The sequence below is a fragment of the Schistocerca piceifrons genome, chromosome 6 (assembly GCF_021461385.2).
Source record: "Schistocerca piceifrons isolate TAMUIC-IGC-003096 chromosome 6, iqSchPice1.1, whole genome shotgun sequence".
NCBI classification, from domain to species: Eukaryota; Metazoa; Arthropoda; class Insecta; order Orthoptera; family Acrididae; genus Schistocerca; species Schistocerca piceifrons.
In genome coordinates, this window is record NC_060143.1 from 563,016,318 (window position 1) to 563,040,765 (window position 24,448).

Consider the following 24,448-nt stretch of genomic DNA (forward strand, 5'->3'; position numbering starts at 1 on the left):
AAGAAAATAATGAATGAAAACATGGAAAATATGTTAACTTACTTACATCTATATCCCGGAAGGTTCGCAATTATTCTTATGGCAAAATAGCCGAAGCTAAATGTTTTCGAAGATCTGCTACACGTTTCTTCCATTTTCAGTTTTCATCAGAATTGTTGACTACTTTTTGTTGGCGTACTATGTTAACACCAAGTGGGGTACTTTTTCGCAGTAAAAATCTGGGTGAACTGCGTTTTTTCTTGAGTTTCAAAGTTAGTCCATTTGTGCAAAGTCTTTCAGTAACTTTCGCAAAAACCTCATTTACTATTTTCTCTGTTGATGATTCTTTGATTCACTTAACAGCAATGCTTGCAACGTCTGCAAACTGGCCTAACTGTACCCCCTGATTCAAATAATACGGCAGAAAATCAGCATAACACATAACAATGATCGCGCCCTGTGGTGCACGTGTTGTAATTTCTCCCAGCGCAGTTGATATGGTATGTCTTTATTTTGCGAAAGTATCTGTCCGCATTCTCTTTCTTAAATGAGGACTAAAATAGTCGTTTACCAGCAACGAATTCGATAGAACTTTAATTTCACTAACAGAACATTATGATTGCAGCAATCAAATGACCTTGAAAAGTCAAAGAAGATACCAGTTGGTGATACTTTATCATTTATACATTTTATTATGGGCTTAGTAAATGTAATAAGTAGCTGACTCGTATTCACCTTTATAGGGATTCCCTCAAAATGACAGATTTCTTCCGGTAACCATAAAAGAGTTATAAAGTAGCTATGTCCATACTCTTTTCAGTTATTATGTAGAGGATCAGTTAGTGTGGTTTTTCCAGGTGCACGAGCACTCCTTTAACATGTATTAGCCGTTTGTGATAATAAATTTAGCCTTATCCACAAATAGTACATCTTTCCAGAAAACAATAAGGTCGGCGAGTCGCTCACTATTAACAGCGGAGGAAATTTTCTCTAAGAAACACATTGTACATCTAGTTATGTCCTCCCACTGTTCGGCTACAAATTTTAGTTGTTCATAGTTCAAATACAGTATAGATACTTTCGGCTCGTAAATATTCTGTGCACGAAGAACATATCTGATCTTTCCGTAAACACGTAAACAGATAAAATTCCGTTGAATTAGGGATTATTGACAGTACACTATTCTCCTAGGTGCTTCGTCTATGTTCCTTGTCCTGCAGCATGTTTCTGTTATTCTAATCTATAACCACAAAAAAATTTCGTCCTCAGACTATTGATGTTGATTGCACAATGAACATTTGTGGAACGTAATAGGACTCTTTCATCCTGAACATAAATGTAATAAGTACCTCAGGCCTGTGTATATAGGGCTGTAAAGATATATCTTCGTGAATTTGGCGGTTACATCGACACATAAAACTTTGTGAGCTTATGTTTAAGTTAAAACACTCCCCAGGTTTCTGTTATTAATCATGTGGAAAATATATTCTTGTGGAATTGTTTGACTCTTTCGAAAGACATTGTACAGCTAAGCTTGCGACGACCACGACCGCAGAGAGCGAACAACAAAATGTTTAGATACACCAGAAGAAATTTCCGTGGGGCTACATGCGAGCAAGCATCGGCACGCCTTGAGCTGGATATTACAACATTAAGGGCAGCAAGACTCAAAGCTTCTTCCAAAACTTGTGACGTTGAGCGCAGTATAGCTGCAAATTGTTCTGACAAGCAGTATCTTACGGTTGGGTCCTGACAGTGTTACACCTTTCGCTTTGGATTTTATCGGAAGGCCGTCTGACTAAGCAAAATTACGAGGGGGTCATGAAATTCTGTCACTGCCTTTTCTCTTCGCAGACGCAGGGGCGAAGTCGACGATACGGGAAGTACAGATGAAGGCTGAGTACCAGATTAAGTACCGCTTTCATTTTAGGATCCACTTTCACAGCATTGTTTCCCTGTTTATCGTTGTATCGAGCGGCGACTCCAAAGAAATTCCTTTAGAATGAGTCTGTTTTACAGAATCGGTGTCTTTCCAAAGCGTAAGTGTCATGGAAATAGGATGCCGCCGTTTAAATGAGTGTAAAGTACAGCAGCTGTAGACGGATGTTCGATTATACGAGGGTGAGTCAAATGAAAACCTTACATTTGTCGTAACAAATCGAAACTTTGCGCCGTTATACTGTAAGTTGGTAAGCGTGCTACAAACACGGTGCAGAATGGTCTGTATGTGGCAGCATAGTGCAGATGCACACATACCGTCGCAGTATCAGTATAGAGATGGCCGCCCCACTTGCTACTTGCATCAGGAAAGAACAGCGTTCTGTTATTCGGTTTTTGCATAGTGAAAGTGTGAAACCTATTGAGATTCATCGACAAATGAAGGTTCAGTACGGTGATGCATATTTGTCACAGCAGCAAGTCTACGGATGGAGTAGGAAGTTCGCAAATGGTGTGACTTCAGTGAAAGATGCTCCTTGTCCAGGTCAGGCACAACGAGTTGTGACTCCACAGAACATTGCAGCAGTTGAAGCCATAGTGAAGAAAACCGCCGAGTGACACTGAATGACACTGCAGCATGTTTACAGATTAGTCATTGGTCAGCACACCGCATTGTGTGTGCATGATGTGCTTCAGTTTCACAAGGTGCCTGCAAGATGGGTGCCACGGCAGCTGACTCCTGAAATGAGAGAACGACGTGTCGATGCTTATGAAGAACTTCTTCGGCGCTTTGAACGAGAAGGTGATGGCTTTCTTACAAGAATCATTACTGAGGACGAAACTTGGGTTCACTTCCACCAACCGGAAACGAAGAGAGCGAGCAAGGAATGGCGCCATTCCTCATCACCAAAACCAAAGAAGTTTCAAATAGAACCATCAGCAGGGAAGGTTATGCTGACTCTCTTTTGGGAAGAAAAAGACATCATTTTGGAGCATTACACGCCTAGAGGGACCACTGTCACCAGTGCATCATACACATGTCTCCTAAAAAATCATTTGCGGCCTGCTATCAAATCAAAGCGACGTGGATTGCTGTCAGCAAGTGACCCTTTGCAACATGACAATCCAAGGTCCCACACTGCCCTTACAACAGTTGCAACAATCACAGACCTCCATTTTTAGTGTCTTCCGCATCCACCATACTCACCAGACCTTGCCCCAAGTGATTTCAATATGTTTCGATCACTCAAAGACGCAATGGGAGGAAAGAAGTTCCGTTCTGATGAAGAGGTACGCCACGCGATGCATGAGTGGTTGCGTGGACTACCAAAAGATTTTTTTTCTATGGAAATTTATGCACTTTGTAAGCGCTGGAGGACTTGCATTGAGCATGGGGGAGATTATGTTGAAAAGTGATACAGCTTTGTACCATTTGTGCAAAATAATATTTAAAAAAATATTTAAGGTTTTCATTTGACTCACTCTCGTATTTTGAGCTTCATGATATTTTACTAATTTGATTGCAAAAAAAGGAGTAAGTATACCATTTTCAAGAGGTTTCGTAATTCTTGATACAATTTTGCATTTTTGTCGTTTAAAAAATTACTGTATACGCCCGACATGATGAAACAGATATCCCTCTTTCCGTACCCATTAAGCATAATATAATGGAGCTGTGTTCTCCTACAGTAAACAAGGCAAAAGACAAAAAACTATCAGGACGCTGGAAAGAGCTGAGCTCTTTAACAGGATTATTTAGAAAACTAAGTGAGAAATCGATTCACATGGACTATGGGTTTTCCGAAAGCACGTAAAATCCCCCTTTCACATTGACTAAAATTCTTCGCACAGTGGTACGAGCGAGGTGGCGCAGGTGTTATCACACTGCACTCGCATTCGGGAGAACGACGGTTCAATCCCGCGTCCGGCAATCCTGATCTAGGTTTTCCGTGATTTCCCTAAATAGCTTGAGGCAAAAGCCCGGATGGTTCCTTCGATAGGGCACGGCCTACTTTCTTGTCCATCCTTCCCTAATCCGATGAGACCGACGACCTAGCAGTTTGGTCTCCTCCCCCAAATTAACCCATCCTCTTCGCACAGTCGAACAATTTCAAAAATAACATCTTTCAGGAAGCGCCAAATGGCGCTGTGGTTGCGTAGGCGCAACCATCCAGAACAGCGTAATGTTACCAGAACAGTGCAGACTCTTCCAGAACCATGTTATCCATAGAGGTGTGAAAAAAGAAAAACCTACCTATTCAACCCAACATACAATCGATCGTCGGCTGGAAACTAATTCATATCTATCGTAATGTCATGTAATAAATGGACGTGTTCGCAGCTGAAAGAAGAAAATACTTCTGCAGGTTTCGCAGATAAACGAATAACAGTAATTCGAATGTAGCGCTGTCCTGGAGCTAACTAGGTCGCTTCAACAGAAGTCATACAGCCGATGAAAATGACTTTATTACTCGAATTGCTCACGTGACGCGTTTCTGATTTATTTCCATCTTTAGATATCCAAGTGCACAGAGGGTCTCAGGGTACGAGCGTTACTAGTTGAAATGGCTCTAAGCACTATCGGACTTAACATCGGAGGTCATCAGTACCCTACACTTAGAACTAATTAAACCTAACTAATCCAAAGACATCACACACATCCATGCCCGAGGCAGGACTCAAACCTGCTACCGTAGCAGCAGCGCGGTTCCGGAATGAAACGCCTAGAACTGCTCGGCCACAGCGGCCGGCAGCGTTACTACACTCATGCCCATAAATTAAGGATAATGCTCATACATGGTGAAACAACGCTCTGGTGGGCGGTTTGCGTGTTTAAATAACCTCGGGGTATGACCATGCTGTGCATTTGACCTGCGGTCCTCGCACGGTGGCGCTGGCAGCAGTCCACATATGCAGAGGTGTGTTGGTGCATGTCAGAGTACGGTGCAGCGAGTAAGTGTGCAGACGTTTTCAGCCGTGCTAATAGTGACTGTGTGTTGAAAATGGCTCAAAGAAAACATATTGATGACGTTATGAGGGGTTGAATACTAGGGCGACTGGAGGCTGGTCAAACACAGCAGATCGTAGCACGGGCCCTACGTGTGCCACAAACTGACAGGAAACACAGGAAAGGTGTCCAGGCGCTACAGTACGGGACGTCCACAGTGTACAACACCACATGAAGACCGATATCTCACCATCAGTGCCCACAAACGGCCACTGAGTATTGCAGGTAGCCTTGCTCGGGAACTTACCGCAGGCACTGGAACAGTTGTCTCCAGACACACAGTCTACAGACGACTGAACAGACATGGTTTATTCGCCCGGAGACCTGCAAGATGCATTCCACTGAACCCTGGTCACAGGAGATCCTGTAAAGCCTGGTGTCAAGAACAAAGTACATGGTCATTGGGACAGTGGTCCCAGGTTATGTTCACAGACGAGACCAGGTATAGTGCGAACAGTGATTCTCGCCGGGTTTTGATCTGGCGTGAACCGGGAACCAGATACCAACCTCTTAATGTCCTTGAATGGGACCTGTATGGAGGTCGTGTTTTGATGGTGTGGGGTGGGATTATGACTGGTGCACGTACACCCCTGCATGTCATTGACAGAGGAACTGTAACAGGTCAGGTGTTTCGGGACGTCGTTTTGCACCAGTATGTCCGCCTTTTCAAGGCTGCAGTGGTCCCACCTTCCTCTTGATGGATGATAACGCATGGCCCCACCGAGCTGCCATCGTGGAGGAGTACCTTGAAACAGAAGATATCAGGCGAATGGAGTGGCCTGCCTGTTCTCCAGACCTAAACCCCATCGACTACGTCTGGGATGCTCTCGGTCGACCTATCGCTGCATGTCTTCAAACCCCTAGGACACTTCAGGATCTCCCACATTCAGTGGTGCAAGAATGGGAGGCTATACCCCAGCATCTGCTCGACCACCTGATCCAGAGTGTGCCAACCCGTTGTGCGGCCTGTGTACGTGCGCATGGTGATCATATGTCATACAGATGTCGGAGAATATGCGCTGGAAACAGTGGAGTTTTTTAGCACATGGGTGTCGGGACGCTTTTCTCAACGTATCACCAATATCGTGGACGTACAGATATGTGTCGTGTGTGTTCCCAATGTGCCTATGCTATTAGTGCCAGTTTTGGGTAGTGCCACGTTGTGTGGCACCACATTATGCAATTATGCTTAATTTATGAGCATGAGTGTGGATGTGTATGTAACAGAACATGGCAGACTACATGAATTCGTTTACAACGCGAGTGTAGCAAGATGTCTGAGGAAAGAGAGCTGCGTGTATACATATCGACGGTGAAAAAAATGTCATCGCTGGTGAATCGCAATTAAAATACCAAGTTTTACATACTTCAGTGGAAATTATTATTACGGTTAAATCGAAGTACGGCGTATGAATGTAGAATGGAACCGCTCTCCACCAAAGAAACAGGCAGGGAAGAGTTCTTCCAATCGGGCAATGAACCAGCCGCCGTTTGATTAGGCTTCAGCACCACCGCTATGTTACTCTTCGGAAAACGTAGCACACTCCAAGAACGAACAATTAATGCTTAAAATGAAACCAATTTTGCGACGTACTTAATGCATGGTGGTGGCTTATGAATACTTTTTAGGGCATAACCAAATTTACAGAATGGATCAGTTTTACTCATTCGAGGTGAAAGTCCGAAATTTACACAAGTTTAATCGTCGTAGATAAAAATGTTGATGATCGCGCCGTGATCATGTGCCTGGTTTGTAACAGGAAAACGTTTTAAGCCTGCAAAGGAATTTCATTCGCGCTACCACTTGGTTAGTAGGTCTAAAACAGCATTAGAATGGAGTTAACGATGTAGCCGTATGGGTAGGCGTAACTGCACCTGGTGATCATTACCGCAAATTTGACGCCACAGCTATTACCATCAATTAACATTAAGGTAGACTTGACACCGCAACCTGAATTACTGAGGATTCAAGAAATACTTCGTTCGTACGACAGTGTGCAGTGTCATCAAACATTCGGAGAGCGCGAGGACAATTGCCACTTTAACAGCCAACGAAGCGACCCTCTTCCATGAAAGAGTACACAAAATGGTATACTGTGTGGACTTTAAAAACACCGAATGTGTTGAGAGAGTGTCGACCGAATCATATCTTACGAAATGTTCAGCTGTTCCATCATTAAATCCTGAGTATCTTGGCTAACGGCCAAAGAGAGAGGTTTCTGCATGAAAGGCCACGTTACCAAAATATGCATGTTTTATGCACTCACACGATGCTGTAGCCATTGATGGGCATGCCAGCGTTCTCGCGCGAGTGCTTATGTTACCAATTATTATCCAAATATTACTACCATATGAGCTCTTTTAATTTTTTTTAAATCCTCTCGAACTTTACTGTGTAACATTGGCCTACAAAGCCTACGTTACTAAATAAGGTATATCGGGAAGTTTCTAGTGATGAACGTAATAAAGACCATTGGTATTAATCATTTCACAGACGTTGTCTTATTCTCTCGCTGCACACAGTTTATAACTGATGATACAAACATCTCATTCATTTTTCAAGCTTATCAGTTTTCCCGTGTGCCTCAAATACGCTACGGCTGTCAACAATAGAGCCAGTCATAAAACAAAACTTCAAAGACTGAAGCTTAGATCCAATTCTTTTATGAATATATACAGCCTGACAAAAAATGTGAAACACCCACAAGACTTCGTCGGAAGTCAGCGTACACGTGCTCACCATCGGAGTGTATGTAAATGAGTAGTGTTGCAATTCTCTGTGACACGTGTAACGGCCACCAGGATGCGTTATTGTCGTTCGTGTTCAGTGTTGTTACCAGACTGGTTCAGTATAAATGGGCGTCAGCAGCATTAAACGCTCACAGTGGACACGAAGGTTCCTCGTACCAGTGCAAGAGAGCGTTGTCAGCACCCGACAGAGTTTTAAATCGGCCTCATTTTGGTCCTCCATTTGGGCAGCTGGTTGGATGGTGCCATACCTACATTTGTGTGGCATTCGGACGTGACAGTAGCACGATTTCGAACCACATGGGAACCTGAGGGCAGGCATACTAATCTTCAGGATTCTGGTTTACCACATGTGACGATCTGCATGGAGAGTCACCGTATTGTGCACCAAGCAAATCGTAACCCATTATCATATGTCCCTGTCATCCAAGTACAAGTAACAGACTCTCTACAACATCTTGTGTCATCCCATACCATTGGTCGACCAAGTGAATTACCGTCCCATGAGTAGATTGACATTTACACCAAAACACAAAAAGCTGCGATTGGAATTGTGGCGTGACCAGGAAGCGTTGACTGCCGATAAACGGCCTCGTATTCTGTTCATCGTTGAATCGTGGCTCTGCACTACCCCGGATGATCATCTTGGGTATGTATGACAGCGACCGTGGGACAGGTCCCATTGTTCTGTTTTGGATACGCCCAGCGGTTTTATTGCTTGAGTCACGCTGTGGGGAGCTAACGGACGAGACTTCCACGCAGGGCTGGTAGTGTCTGAAGCAATTCTGACAGGCACAATTGTACTAGACGTGAATCACGTGTCGTCATGTGTCAACTCCCATGTGACAGTATCGAAGTGCTATTTTTTAACAGCATAATACTCGCCCACACATGGGAAGTGTCGCGGTGAACTGCCTGCATGGTGCTGAGTTACTTCAGTGACCAGCAAGAACCTCGGATCCGTCCACAATTTGAAATGTGGCAGACGAGGGATATCAAGGACCAGTTACAACACTTGTGGGCTTATTTGCCTCAGTGGGGGATGCAACTGCTGCATGACGCCGTTTCTAAAAAAAAAAATAAAAAAAAAAAAAAAAAAAAAAAACTGTGCGTCCATCAGGACAGAGGTGATGCATTGTCATACATTCCTAACAGTTCGTAATTACTAACATAAAACACTGTTAAAAACCGTAATATGACTACAAAAATTTTGGGATGTTCCATTATATTAATAATGTTTTGGGACATTCTTTCACAGTATTACATATATATAATAATTAATGAAAGATTATACCGTCTGCTTCAACTGCACACCAGTACCGCCTATAAATAAGGATCAAATCTCACTCTATCAAGCACAAAGACGAAGGAAAGTTCGTAAATTACTTTCTATACAAGATTATTTTTTTACTAACATGACTCACAACATTTGTGGAGCTCCGAATGTACGTGCGCCGTCCCGAAACTGATTTTTTTACTTCCATTTTGCTAATGTTTGTTTGGGATTTTGCCCTTCGTTGTATGCTGTATGACATTATCATTTACTAATAATTACAGATACGTGGTATTTTGTGCAGATAGCCAAAAACGTAAAGTCCTAGCTAATGTAATGAAAAGTGAAAATAAATATTCAGTTAGACTTTTATTATTGGTGTTTATGTTTGTAAATACGAAATGAAGAATGTTATTTGTAGACGTTTCTTATGTACAGGCATATCTGAAGATTAAACAGGAAACCAAGAACTAATTTAGTCTCTGTACTTCAGTTTCATCTCATAAGACATACGAATTTGTGTATACAAATAGTAATTTGTGAATTATCTGGCGGTAATCAAAATTTCAACCTACTTCGCGTCTTTACATCATTGCTGGAGATTTCTCGAAAGCACAACAGCAAGTAGAGATCAGGCAGCGGCTAAGCTAGATTTTTGATTATAGATAAAATTTCCAGACATGAGTCGAACAGTTGCGTACCACATGGTGCAATGTGGTTATGCTTAATGATAAATCGTGTTTAAACAGTGTGAGAGTAAGTATTCCAATGAAATAATATTCCAAGACCACGATTTCAGAATGAAGTATGCATTCAAAATGACAGAGTAAAACTTGGCGTGAACTTCACACTTAACTTTGGTCTGAACGTTACTATGCTTAACAAAGTAAACAATGATTTAGAAAGGAGAATTTCTATAAGGAACGAACAGCTTAATCAGTCGATGTGTTAATGAATGACTCAAGGAACTGGGGCGGTCTTCCTATCAGCTCTGAGCGAGTGAACAAAGTTAAGTAGCTGACAATAAATGGTCTGGTAAACTGTCTGCGCAGTGCTTCAGTCGTAACTCAAATTTCTTCTATTTTTCTTTAAAAAAATTATTCAAAATCTATATCTTTTTCGCTTTTAGTATATATTTCATATTCGTCCTTGCTGTCCTTCTTTCATAAATCTTTCTTTATCTAACAGATTCAATCACAAGTCAACACGGAATTACTAAATGCGTCCATCACCTACCACACTTCAACTAAGAATGTATCAGACTACACAGAGGCAAAGACTGTACCACAACAAAACCAAAGATTGTTTAACAGTAACGTAACTTACTGTCTCTCTACCATGCACATCGATCAAAACTAACGTGCCCACCTTATAACATTCTCATAACGATGTTGTCGCTCAGAGCCGAACATTGAGCAAACAATGACGTCATTGGGGAGCCGTGCCCAACAGTTCCGCCACAACTTTAGTTTTAGTCTTTTGGAACACAACAGTGACAATGTGTTTATGTTGTTTTCGTGTGTGAAGTACAGTAACTCGTCTACAAATTATTGATCATTTTGTTGCTAGTCGTTTTGTCTTTCATTGCTTAGCAATGGGCAAAAAAAGTGTGTGTTTAATGTGAACCTGCTACAAGAATAAAAGTTTTTCAAATTTATTTAATGACAGTAGCAATGAAAGTGTTTATTGGACACTATGTGCTGGAGAACTTTGTGTTGCACATAAAGGAAAAGCATGATATTAAAGAACACAGCTAAACAAACGGCTGTTATTAATGCTTCTGGTTCATAAATCGTAAGTTATTTTGCTAGGGAATTGTGATTTGAAACGTGCTGCTAAAGAAGCTACATGTTCGTACCACATTGTTAGATAACGAACTCGGTTGCAAAACATCAGACTGCAGGTCTGGACTGGTAAAAATGTTACATGACCCAAAATCTTCATCTGCTGGAACCTAAACGGAGGCAATTATTGTTAAGGTTATTTCGCCATTCAAAATGGATGATGTGATGCGTTGTTTGAAATAAATTAATAGTATAACAGCAACGATGGAATCTGCAACAGAAATGAAGTAAATTTTTTCACGAGTGTTGTAAGATATTCCGGTTTCTAGGAGGGAATTCAACTTTAAAATTTCGATCAATCATCAAATGAAGATGCTCAGATTCTGAGTAACTTTTGGAGTGTGTGAAAAAGTAAAGATTTGAAGAAAAGTGGTTTGTTTTACTGCTGATATGAAACATGGACTATAAACAATTTAGATAAAAAGAGAACAGAAGCTTTCGCAAAGTGGTGCTACAGAAAAATGCTGAAGATTAGTTGGGTCAGTGGCGTAACTAATGAGGAGGTACTGAACAGAGTTGGGAAGAGAAGGAATTTGTGGCAAAACTTGAACATAAGAAGGGATCGGTTGATAGGACACATGCTGGAACATCAAGGGATTGCCAGTTTAGTATTGAAGGGAAGTGTAGTTGGTAAAAATCGTAGGGGGAAAGACTTTGTGTTATTATTATTATTATTATTATAGTCATAAATCAATAAGAATAAATATGAAACAGTCGTTTTAAAAAATGTATAGTCTCTACAGTAAGCAGATTCAGAAATATGTAGGCTGCAGTAGCTAATCGGGGATGATGAGGGTCGAACAAGATAGAGCAGCATGGAGAGCTGCATCAAACCAGTCTTCGGACAGAAGACAATAATAGTAGTTTTGTTAGTGCGAAGAGAATTGGGAAAGAAAATGTGTTCAGAAACGTTCAAAGCGACTTAGATAAGCACTTTTTAGGGAAGAGTTGTTCAGGGTTAATTGCACATTAACTGCTTCTGAAAGTGCCATGGTTAATGAAAAATACAGCTGAATAAATAAAGTTTAATGTTTCAGTAAACTGTTAAGGGATTTAAGTAGTTTCAAAAATATGTCCTGAGTTGGACCCAAAAAGATATGTTAAGATAGCAATACCGCGAGGCTCCAGTTCAGTCCATAAAGCCTGTCTTAACGAAATAATTTGTAGCACACTGAGGATGACCTCACTGTTACGTCCCCTCCTTCGAATCAACCAACCAACATGTACACTGCCTGCAATGGCAGGGAAAATGGCTCTGAGCACTAAGGGTCTTAACATCTGAGGTCATCAGTCCCCTAGAACTTAGAACTACTTAAACCTAACAAACCTAAGGACATCACACACATCCATGCCCAAGGCAGGATTCGAACCAGCGACCGTAGCGGTCGCGCGGTTCCAGACTGAAGCGCCTAGAACCGTTCGGACACACCGGCCGGCAAAGGCAGGGATCTCGGCTTGAATCTCGGACCAGGAAACAGGAAAGTACGTCCAATAAAACATCCGTTTACCTAGAAAACACGTATTTGGGACGTGGAGTCAATTCCTCCAGCAATGTTTGTTTCATTCTGCTCTTCATTCTGTTCTAACAGTGATTGTATTAAATGCTTGTAAATAGGACCACTAGAGGACAACGCTTAGCTAAACACAGTACTCCTTCAGCCACTTGCATTCACACCACATAACCTGCTAAATATGCACGCACACACACACACACACACACACACACACACACACACAGAGAGAGAGAGAGAGAGAGAGAGAGAGAGAGAGAAACAAACAGCTATACGGCGAAGAAGGAGCTCGACGTGCGTAATTTTAGCCCTCTCCTGTTACAAAATCCCTAAAGCCAGGTGGGACATCTGTCCGACACAAAGAAGCGAAGGAGACAGAAAATAAGAAGTGAAAAATAGCACGCCGCTGAAGTGTGGCGTCGAGGCGGTGTGCTTGCCAGCACAAGAATGGCCGGCAGACCGGCCTCGCGCAGCTGAATGGGCAGGCGCAGCGCGCACACGTATGCGGCTGACTGCGTGCGTTCTATTCCAGGCCGGCACGACACTATAAAAAGGAAGCCCGACTCCTGCTTTGTGACAGCCTGCCTCCCTCCCTCCCTCCCTCTCTCCCTCTCTCTCTCTCTCTCTCTCTCTCTCTCTCTTTCTCTCTCTCTCTCATGTCTTCTCCCCTCCTTAACAACCTGCTCTCACCTCACCTGCTGCGATCTGAGCGTGCTTACTGGCAATAAGCATCTCCGGCCGTGGAAGCTCTCTCTATTCTGGGAGTTTTACTCCCATCACGAGTGCCTCCGATTGTCAGCGTTCGGGAGAAGGGGGAACCGGGAAGGAAGGAAGGGCCTGGGAAGCCGGTGGGGATTTAAGGGGGATGGCGGGAGGGACTGCCTGTGGCTGTTGTTGCCAGGGAGCTGGATATTTCCGCGATGCACCTGGTTCCAATTTTAGGGGCACATAACGGGAGCCAGGCGTCCACACCAGTTGCGTCCCTCTTTTTTATTAGCGGTCCGTGACGAGGCGAATTAACCATCAGCGCCGGAGGTTTATTTTTCTCAGGCACAGAGCTCCCTTTTACACGTTCCGTGTTACTCCTAACTGCCAGGGTACGGATTTCGAAAGTTCCTCTTGAATTCTTCTACTTCTGGGGAGTTATAAGTACCGCCAGGAGACAAATGTGAACTGAGGCATTTCATGGTATTTCTGGTCTCATTATTTAACGGCACTACGTACCCGAAAACCGGCCAAATGCGAGTAGGGCCTGCGCACTATGGGTTTCGTACAAACTTAATTATGTACACATGTAGTTCATCCATCCTGGAAATTGAGAATCTCAGCGACTTTTGCGTGTTATCCGTATCAATACTGGCGAGATATTGGTCCCCCGAATTCCAAGACAGTATAAAAACCTCCACATTAGTTCCTCAGACTAACCGGACATAAAAAAAAAGAAGCGAGCATGAGACTTCAGTTTATATACGAGGGCAGTTCAATAAGTAATGCAACACATTTTTTTTCCGAAACAGGGGTTGTTTTATTCAGCATTGAAATAAACCAGGTTATTCCCCAATCTTTTAGCTACACAATACTATTTTTCAACGTAATCTCCATTCAATGCTACGGCCTTACGCCACCTTGAAATGAGGGCCTGTATGCCTGCACGGTACCATTCCACTGGTCGATGTCGGAGCCAACGTCGTACTGCATCAATAACTTCTTCATCATCCGCGTAGTGCCTCCCACGGATTGCGTCCTTCATTGGGCCAAACATATGGAAATCCGACGGTGCGAGATCGGGGCTGTAGGGTGCATGAGGAAGAACAGTCCACTGAAGTTTTGTGAGCTCCTCTCGGGCGCAAAGACTTATGTGAGGTCTTGCGTTGTCATGAAGAAGGAGAAGTTCGTTCAGATTTTCGTGCCTACGAACACGCTGAAGTCGTTTCTTCAATTTCTGAAGAGTAGCACAATACACTTCAGAGTTGATCGTTTGACTATGGGGAAGGACATCGAACAGAATAACCCCTTCAGCGACCCAGAAGACTGTAACCATGACTTTACCGGCTGGGGGTATGGCTTTAAACTTTTTCTTGGTAGGGGAGTGGGTGTGGCGCCACTCCATTGATTGCCGTTTTGTTTCAGGTTCGAAGTGATGAACCCATGTTTCATCGCCTGTAACAATCTTTGACAAGAAATTGTCACCCTCAGCCACATGACGAGCAAGCAATTCCGCACAGATGGTTCTCCTTTGCTCTTTATGGTGTTCGGTTAGACAACGAGGGACCCAGCGGGAACAAACCTTTGAATATCCCAACCGGTGAAAAATTGTGACAGCACTACCAACAGAGATGTCAAGTTGAGCACTGAGTTGTTTGACGGTGATTCGTCGATCATCTCGAACGAGTGTGTTCGCACGCTCCGCCATTGCAGGAGTCACAGCTGTGCACGGCCGGCCCGCACGCGGGAGATCAGACAGTCTTGCTTGACCCTGCGGCGATGATGACACACGGTTTGCCCAACGACTCACCGTGCTTTTGTCCACTGCCAGATCACCATAGACATTCTGCAAGCGCCTATGAATATCTGAGATGCCCTGGTTTCCCGCCAAAAGAAACTCGATCACTGCCCGTTGTTTGCAAGGCACATCCGTTACAGACGCCATTTTAACAGCTCCGTACAGCGCTGCCACCTGTCGGAAGTCAATGAAACTATACGAGACGAAGCGGGAATGTTTGAAAATATTCCACAAGAAATTTCCAGTTCTTTCACCCAAAATTGGCCGAGAAAAAAAATGTGTTGCATTACTTATTGAACTGCCCTCGTATGTCTAGACATCTTCTGAATGAAGTGAGTAGCCTGATGAGTACACAATATGGGCTGAGAGTAAATCGAAGAAACAAGAAAATAACGAGAAGCAGGAGAAATGATAACAGCGAGAAAGCTTCACGTTTGATCGTCACGAAGTAGGTGAAGTTAAGAAATTATATTACCTAGGGGCAAAATAGCCAATCACGGACGGAGCAAGAAGGACATCAAAAGGAGACTAGCACTAGGAGAAGGAGCATTCGTGGGCAACAGAAGTCTACTAGTATCAAACATAGGCTTGATTTGAGGAAGCAATTTCTGAGAATTCTGGCACAGCATTGTATAGTAGCGAAACATGCAGTGTGGGAAAACTAGTAAAGAAGGGAATCGAAGAATTTGAGATGTGGTGTTACAGAGGAACTGAAAATTGGGTGGACTGATAACGTGTGGAATGAGGAGGCTCCCCGGAGAATCAGCAAGAAAAGGGATATGTGGAAAACACTGACAAGAAGAAAGCACAGGTCGGTAGGATATCTGTTAAGACATCAGGGAATAACTTCCATGCTACTGGAGGGAGCTGTAGAAGGCAAAAACTGTAGAGGAAGACAGAGATTGGACTACACGCAGCAAAGGTTGCAAGTGCTACTCTGAGATGAAGAGGTTGGCACAGTAGTGGAAGAAGTGGCGGGCTGCATCAGAATAGTCAGAAGACTGATGAAAAAATATTAGAGAACAGTCTCGATAACACACTTTTTTATTTACGTACTAAAACGTGACTACAACTTACATTTTCAGTAATATTCGTCTCCCATGGTTTGATGGATGATGAATGCGATGTATGTTTAAATGCAAGTAATATTTTTTATGTGATGTAATTATAGTTCAACAAGATGCAGAGCTTTACCGTGGAATCTTGATTCTTGTCGAATTTCATGCTTTTCGGTCAATAGAAATCGACCTATGACTTTCGATGTGTGAGTTTCCGCGTACGAAAAAATGTGACACAATGGCCGCAACTTTTGATTGCACTGACTTCTAAGTTTACAACTTTCACATCACCAAGGGACCATAGACCTTGTTTTGTGACATTACGTTGAACGTGATACACCAAACTGATCCGGAGAAAAAGGGTCTTAACGGACGGACAGAGAAACAAACAGACGGATGAAAAATGAAAAAAAAATTTTTTTCGTGTTTTATAACTACAATTTTCGGAATTTTTCCTTTACTTGTGAAACATAGCTTCTTGTAAAATTTCCTGGTTCTAGGTCAACGGCAGCACCCAATGGATTTTGATGAGTGAATTCGCGAGTGCCAAAATATGTGAGATAAATGACAATTTCTTTTAACTGAAGCGACTTAGAAGCTTAAAAATTTTTACACCTCCACGGGACCGTAAACCTTAATATGTGACGTAGATGTGAACTTGGTACGTCTACTCGTTCCCGAGAAAAAGGTTTCTTAACAGCCGGGCAGTCAGACAGGCAGAAAGAAAGACAGAGGACGGATAATAAAGTGACCCTGCACGAGTTCCGTTTTTACAGACTCAGGCACGGAACCCCAAAAAAGAAATAAGTATCAAATTTTATTGATATAAAATAGGCGTTATGCATCACAATCTTCCACTTTTAGGAAATAATTGCCATATCAGAGAAAGCCATGACTGATGCACAAAGGGCATCAAGAAAGATTACAACACTATTCAAAATCAGAAAAATATATATATTTTGATGAAAGTTACATGATATTATTTTTCCACATAACCGCCGTTGACATTAATGCAATTCTGAAGCCTGGACACAAGCTTCTGCGTAGCCTCGTCTTATACACACCGCTCCACCTCCCGCAGCACTTTGTGACAGACTCCATGACTTCCCTGTCGTTCGAAAAGCTACGTCCACACAAGAACACCTTCAAGTTAGTCAAAAGGTGGTAATCAGAGGGCACCAGGTCAGAGGAGTAGGGTAGACGAGTCACAGTGTCCCATCTAAACAGATCGATCAGGCCATGAGTAAATCGAGAACTATGGGGTCTGGCGTTCTCATAAAGGAGTAATGCACCACAAGTCAGCATACTCTGAATTTTGTCTTTTCTCAACTATTGTAGGTTCTCATAGTATACAGCATTGATCGTGGCCCATTTGGGCATAAAATCAACCAACAAGAGCCTTTTTCGGTCCCAAAACACAGACGTCGTGATTTTTCTCACTGAAGACTGAACTTTAAATTGTTTGGTGGATAGAGAATGGGCATGCCGCCTCGTCAGAGATTGTCTTTGTTACTGAGGAGTACAGTGACACATCTACATTTCGACTACACATCCGCGTATCGTTCTCAGTCACAAATGGGTCGAAAAGGACTCACACTCGGTTTGAAAACGTTTAAGAAATTCGCGGCAATCGACACACGGTGTTCGCGGTGTTCCAGACTAAATGTATTTGGCAACCACCAGGCGCTCAAGTTCTTAAACCGAGGTCTTTCTGACACGGTTTCATCCAAGAAACTTTGTGAAACGTGTGGAAATCTTTCTGTAAGGCAATCGAGTGTCACACGAAGATCATCGTGGGCTTTTTTTTTTTTTTTTCAACCTGCCGCACAAGCTCTTCTAAAATAATAGACGGTCAACCACTTCATTCTTCGCCCTGAGTGTCGGTACGGTCTTGGTTGAACAATCTAACCCACTTGTTAACATTCTAAGATTCATTCACTCGGATCCGTAGGTGTCCACAAGTTGTCGATGGGTAACGATCGCTGAATCGTTACACCAAATGAGGAACTGAATGAATGGCTCAACGAATCTCACTGCTGCTGTAGGTGGAGCTCACAATGGATGGCTTGATTTGACCCTTAAAAAGCCCTCTACACTTCACGGGCGCCTAATAAAAAAATTAAATTAAATAAAATTAAAAATGTAGATGACAGAGGGATTGAGAGAGAGACAGAGAGAGAGAGAGAAAAAACTATGTCTTACTCAGCCCTTATTTCCTTTCTTACGTACATGGCAACAGTAGTTATTTGTAATTATTTGCATCTTCATAATTACACTGCAATTCTCACTGAGATTTCCGGCAGGGGGCTGTAGAACGACTGTTCCTCGACCGTTACACTTTCCATATAGGACGCAGGAAAAAATAAACGCAAATCATTCAGTACGAGCACAGCTTGGTCTTATTTCATTACGACGATCAATTCAGTATTTTGCCATTCAAACGAGAGCGTTTCTGATTGAAATTCCGTGGATAGATCTCGCTACGACGATAAACACCTTTGTTTAAACAACTGCCCGGCGAACTCGCTTATTGGATCTTCGAACATTTTCTACGTCATCCGTCAGTTCTCTCTGGTACTGACCCCATACGGCGCAGCGATGTTCGAGAGGAGGAAAATTAAGCGTAGTGTAGCCAGTCTCTTCACTAGATTTGTGCCATCATTAACGGGTTCTGCCAATAAAACGCAGTCGTTTGTTCGCCTTCCGCAGAATATGCAGTGGTTCCAGTTTAAATGTTTCGTAACTGTAATCCGTAGATATTTAGTTTAATCGACAGCCTGTAAGTATATTTGATTTATCGCGAAACCGCAGGTTTAACGGAATTTGTTTAGCATTCGTATGGAAGACCTGACACTTTTATTACTCTCCGTCAATTGCCACATTTTGCACTGTGCAGGTAACTTCTCTGAATTATTTTGTAATTCGTTTTGAGTTTCTGATGAATTTACTAGGCGATAAACGAAGTCACAAACCGCAAAATCCTATGACAGCTGCTCGTATTGTCTTCTAATTCGTTGATACAAATTAAGAAAATCACTCTGACTTTCTTCATTCTTCCTTGGGGAACCCCAAACGTAATTTCGGGTTTAATAAAACGACTTTCCGTCAAATACTGTGAACTGCGACCTTTCTGACAGGAATCCAGTAGCACCAACGGGACGCTCGTCCATAGGTTTGCTCTTTAATTAGTAGCCGCTTATGAGGAAAGGTGTCAAACGCGTTCTGGAAATCTAGAAATACGAAATAAACCTGAGATCCGCTGTTCGTTAGTCTCCTGTTCGTTAGTGTAGTACACCGTATGAATAAAGTATCAGGTCTGTTCGATAATAACGATGTTTTCTGAATCTGTGCTGGCTATAAATCAATAGATGGCTGTCTTCGATGTGTTTCATAATGGTGGAACACAGTAGCTGTTTCAAAATCTTAGTACAAGTTGATATAAGTCAGCGGGTGAATATAATTCAGAGGATGTGTATGACTGCTAAAAACGCAGATACTTCTTCAGAATATTCTGAAAAGAACCACACGGCTACGCTTCAGTGGCGCTGTCCTCGGTAACATTGCAACTGATACCGCACAGAGTAGGTATCCTTTACGTACGTCTAGAATCTCTTTGAATTTTCTGACAGGTTTAGAGACTGAGTTTCGTTGTGGAAACTATTAAAAGCATCTCACGTTGAAGTCCAGTACAGTTTCGACCATTTGAAAACCGTGGCCAAACTTTTATTATACACTCCCGGTATTTCTTTTCGTCATCTGTCTTTCGACTGGCTTAATGTTGTGCTTCATGTTTTCGTACCTGACGCTAATTTTCCATGTGTATGTGGCTACTACGTGCAACATCTTCTACCATATTTTATTCATGATGTTCTGCTGCTACTTTTCTACTCCTATTGCTCCTTCTAGCGTCAGAGAAACTAACCACCGATGATTCAGTTGATGTCCATTAACCTGTTACTTTTGTTTCGATAGATTTGTTTCTTCAACTCTTCTTTCCGCTATTTCTTCATTTCGCAGTTTCGCCTGACGACTTAACTTTTTTCATTCTTAGATTAAAAAGATTGTCAACCTTGCGTGTACGAGCTTGCATCAAAGAAGGAATGACGTAAATAAAAGCAAGTCTATTGATTACAGAATATGGATTGAGCATAAGCCGGAGAAAGATTAAAGTAATACGAATGACCACAAGTGGGACTGGTGTGGAGCACTAAGTTGACTAAGAGAAGGATTTCTGCTAACTTGGGATGAAAACAACACGTGACGGACGAAGCAGGGAGGGCATAAAATAGCACACTAGTACAGGCAAAGAGCTCACCCCTGTGCAAAAGAACTCTTCTACAATCAAACACAGGCCTCAGTACGAGGAATAAATTTCTGAGAATGTTTGTCTGGAGCACGGTATTGTGTGGTAGCGAAACATGGACTATGAGGAAACTGAAACAGAAGAAAATCGAATCGTTTCAGATGAGGTGCTGCACAAGGATGCCGAAAATTGACTGTTAAGATAGGAAGTTAAGGAGCTTCTTCGTAGAATCAGCGAGGAGAGGATTGTATGGAGAACACTGGCAGGATTTAAGAAAGAACACTATGACCAGATATTCACTGCTCGACTGTAGCTAAGGAACAACTGACATTTGGTAAAGAGCAATTGCAAATTACCACGGAACAATCGACAGTTGCTACGGAATACAAGACCGAAGATATTAAAGGGAAACGTAGAGGGTGGGCGTGATAACTGCAGCAAAGCCGGTACACGAACGCTCTGTGTGCATTCGACAGTTCATGCGGTACGGTATTTGATGGAGGCGTTTGTGGAGCCAGTTAGTGCGTCAGCCTATGTCTTAGTGAAACATGTCTGCAAGACATTATTTGAGTATTTATGATCGTGGATCAACGGTTCGACGGCTGCCAACAGTTGGACGGCTCGAAGCGGGTCAAAGTGTCACTATTATGGCATGAGTAATGGATGTGTCCGAAAGTGCCATCTCGCGATTAAAAAGCACCGCAGAAAGTGCAAATGCTATGAGAAAGCATGCTAGTGATCGTTTAGAGGCCGCCACACCGCAAGATATCGATACCTGTACATACCTCTTGTGGCGAAAAGGGACAGATATTAATTCATTCCAACGCCGACCGCTTCGGACTTTTGCATCTGCTGTGCGAACACGTTTCTCTGCCAGAAATCAGGCTCGTCTGTATGCTAGTAACTCTGTTAAATGCATCGCTCTTCAACCACGCCGTCATCGAGAAAGAGTTCGTTGGTGCAGGCAGCATATTGTTGGGGTCACAGTGATCCACAGTGATGTTCTCCGACGAATCCTGCTTCCCTGTGGCAAATGGTTCTTGCCACTAGTTAGTGTGAAGATACAGGGAAACGCCCTACACACAACATCATTACGGCCTAGGCCAGGAATTCCCAAACATTTCCTCTGACGGAACAGATTGAGAATCCTGGTACTTTCATGGAACACCTTGTTTATTTTGAAGGTTAATAAATGTTAATTAAAATTTTAAAAACGGCTAAAGCTTCTTTTATTCCATTTCAAATCATAACTTGTGCAGTGCTACGCGGCTTTCTTCTTAATTACAGACTTACTATTTTATCAGTTGATTTGTTTTCACCACGTAACGCCAGCTGTTTACGTCCTTCTTCGTTGCTGAGCGATGTATCACTGTTCGTTCTGACGCCGCAACTCTTCCTTTCCTATATCTTTACTAATTTTTAACTATATAAATGATGAACTGTTGGTTTTGCCGTTCAACAACTTTTTAATAACTGTGGAAGTATTAGAGGCATCGGGTCCCACCTAATGTGTCACCTGCCTATACGTTTTACATGAACCTTTCAAGACTCCATCGATCTGTCTACAAAGAGAAAGCAGAATATCTCTTCCTCTGACGTTGTCCAACAACGACCCAGGAAGCTCGACGCCCTCGGGCCCAGGCTCTTCCATGGCTCGCGGTAGTTTGCGGCATTCGTTTTATTCCTTGCCCACTTGCCGCTACGTCGAACTTTCGTGGTGATCGTTGGGCAACGTCTTCCACGTTATCTGCAACATAAATAAACTTTCTTCCCACAGTATTTCTGAAAACCCAAAAACAAACTTAAAGAACGTAATAATAATAACTGTTCTTACAATTATTCGTATAAGTCTTGGTCGATTTAATGAGGGGTGGGACAGGCCTAAGACTTGTGACACCACACTAGTAATACAAAAAACATAATGAAATTTAAAAACAAAATGTGAAAAGTGTCGAAAAAAGTCATTTTATTAACAGCTACGGTCGCAGGTTCGAATCCTGCCTCGGGCATGGATGTGTGTGATGTCCTTAGGTTAGTTAGATTTAAGTAATTCTAAGTTCTAGGGGACTGATGATCAAAGAAGTTAAGTCCCATAGTGCTCACAGCCATTTGAACCATTTTTTGTATGGAGATTACTGTGGATAATGTCCGTACTTTTAGGGGTGGTAGCAGGTGCCGACCTTGTGTTAACGAAAAACAACCTCACCCACTCAGGACTGTTCAGGTGCCGGATACACTGGAATGTGACAATACTGAATGTATGGAATGGCCTGCTTTCTCCCCGTACCTAAACATTGTAGAACACGTATGAGATTCTCTTGTCAGACACGTTTCTGAACGGTCACCACCTCCACGAACCGTGCAAGAATTTAAAACCGCGCTGAGAGAGGCTTGGGTCAATATCCTCCAATGACACCTCAAACAGTTTGGTAAAATGGAAATGATTGTATGGCATTGTTAGCCGTGAGACCCCACTCGGGGAGTTCGGGTTAGGAGTCCAGTATCAATAACTGGTGTAAAACGTGCATTGGTGACCGAGGAGGAGATATTACGTACTGAGAATCCGACATCGACCTTTAAGTTACGAGTTGACCTGTATCAAATGTGAACGTTATTTACATTTGTCATACTACTGTGCAATGAGATGAAATCTGTACCATTTTTCGTTATAAATATACTATTTCACCTCTATTACGTATACAGTGTATTTCATATCGTCCAAAATTACCTTTGATTATTTCTGTCCCATAACGTCTCTACTCCTTAGCACTTCACAAGGAGTGTCTGTTAAGATATCAGAGAATAACTTCCATGATTCTAGATTTACTAAATGCTGTAGAAAATTAAATGGGCTGATGATGATATAAAATAGATGGTCTTCTGCAGATCAGTAAAGAAAGGACTGACTGAAACACACTGTCCAAAAAAAAAAAAAGAAGGGGTACAGAGTATGTTTTAAGACGCCACAGGCTAACAACCGCTGTAATAGAAGTAGAAGGCGAAATCTATAGGTGAAGACGCAGAGTGAAAAAAATCAACGGGGCTTAGTGATAATCTAAGATGCAGCGGCTGGCACAGTCGTGGCGAGCTGTATAAAGTCACCCTGAAAACTAATGGCCCAAGAAAATTCCCTTTGATACGCCCCACATTCATTTGTTTTTCCTTGTCATCATGTTGTAACTGTATTCCTGTTTTTACTGCTAGCAGATGCGTAGGGATTTCAGAAGGTAAGGTACACACGTCGTCCCACACGCCGACAATTGCGCAACAAGATCGGCGCTTTTGTAGAAGAGATTAGAAGTTCCGAGCATTATGTTGACAAATTTCCGCTTCGGTACGGTTAACAGGTGCTCACAGTGTGCGGTTCAAGTGGCGCGGCAACTGTAAACGTACTCCGAAGTTGAACAACTGGAGACAGTAAGATTATTGTGGGTGAGGCAATGAAATTGCATACAGGTGTAGGGAGAAAATGCAATGTGAAGCCCAGCTGTAGTGAAACGGTGCCAACAATTTGACCGAGGGCCCCGAAATGCGGGTGACGCTGACCGAGAAGTACAGGACTTGCACCATGCCGTTTCCATCTTTTGAGCAAGCTGGAAGGTCAACTGTGGTGAATGAGATTTCTCGACGATGAGGTCACCCAAACAACGTTTCTCGAATGGTTCCGTAATCAAGAAGAGGTTCTCTATTCTTCAGGAACAGATTCATTGCTAAAACGTTCCGACCATTGCTTACGGAGAGTTGGCGACTACGTTGAAAGACAGAGTCATGTATTTATGTCATGCAACATTCAATTAAAGCCTGACATGCCATATTAATGTCTAGCTTACTTCTTGAAGTCCTCCCCCGTATGTGTTGTGTATATCAACAACGATGCGATATGTGGAGCATTTTTTAAATTTTGTTTCGTACAGGGTGGAACAAATATAATGACCAGGACGAGTGGTTACCATTTGTGACTGCATTAACTGGGGAGGAAAACACCTATAGTTTCTTCCAACAGGATGGAGCAACTGCCCATAGAGTCAGCCGAACCTCGGAACACAAGTATACAATCTTCACGCTTGTCGGCCTTGTTAGCAGAGGTCAGTCTTTTCGCGGCCGTAACTGGCCATTCAGGTCGCCTGATCTGTGAGTGTGTGGTTATTCGTATGGGGAGCCTTCTCAAAGGCACATGACGACAGGTAACTTCTATGAATAAGACAAAACAGCAATAAATATAAAGTTTCTACCTTCTCTTCCCCTGTATCATGCACAAAACATCGTAAAGACTAAAATCCTCAA

General features: G+C 42.7%; 1 protein-coding gene across 1 annotated transcript in view; it reads right to left on the reverse strand.

Moving 5' to 3' along the window:
- The window catches only part of LOC124803020, a 1,344,800-nt gene that overhangs the window by 896,339 nt on the left and 424,013 nt on the right, over window positions 1-24,448 (reverse strand). The window lies entirely within an intron of this gene.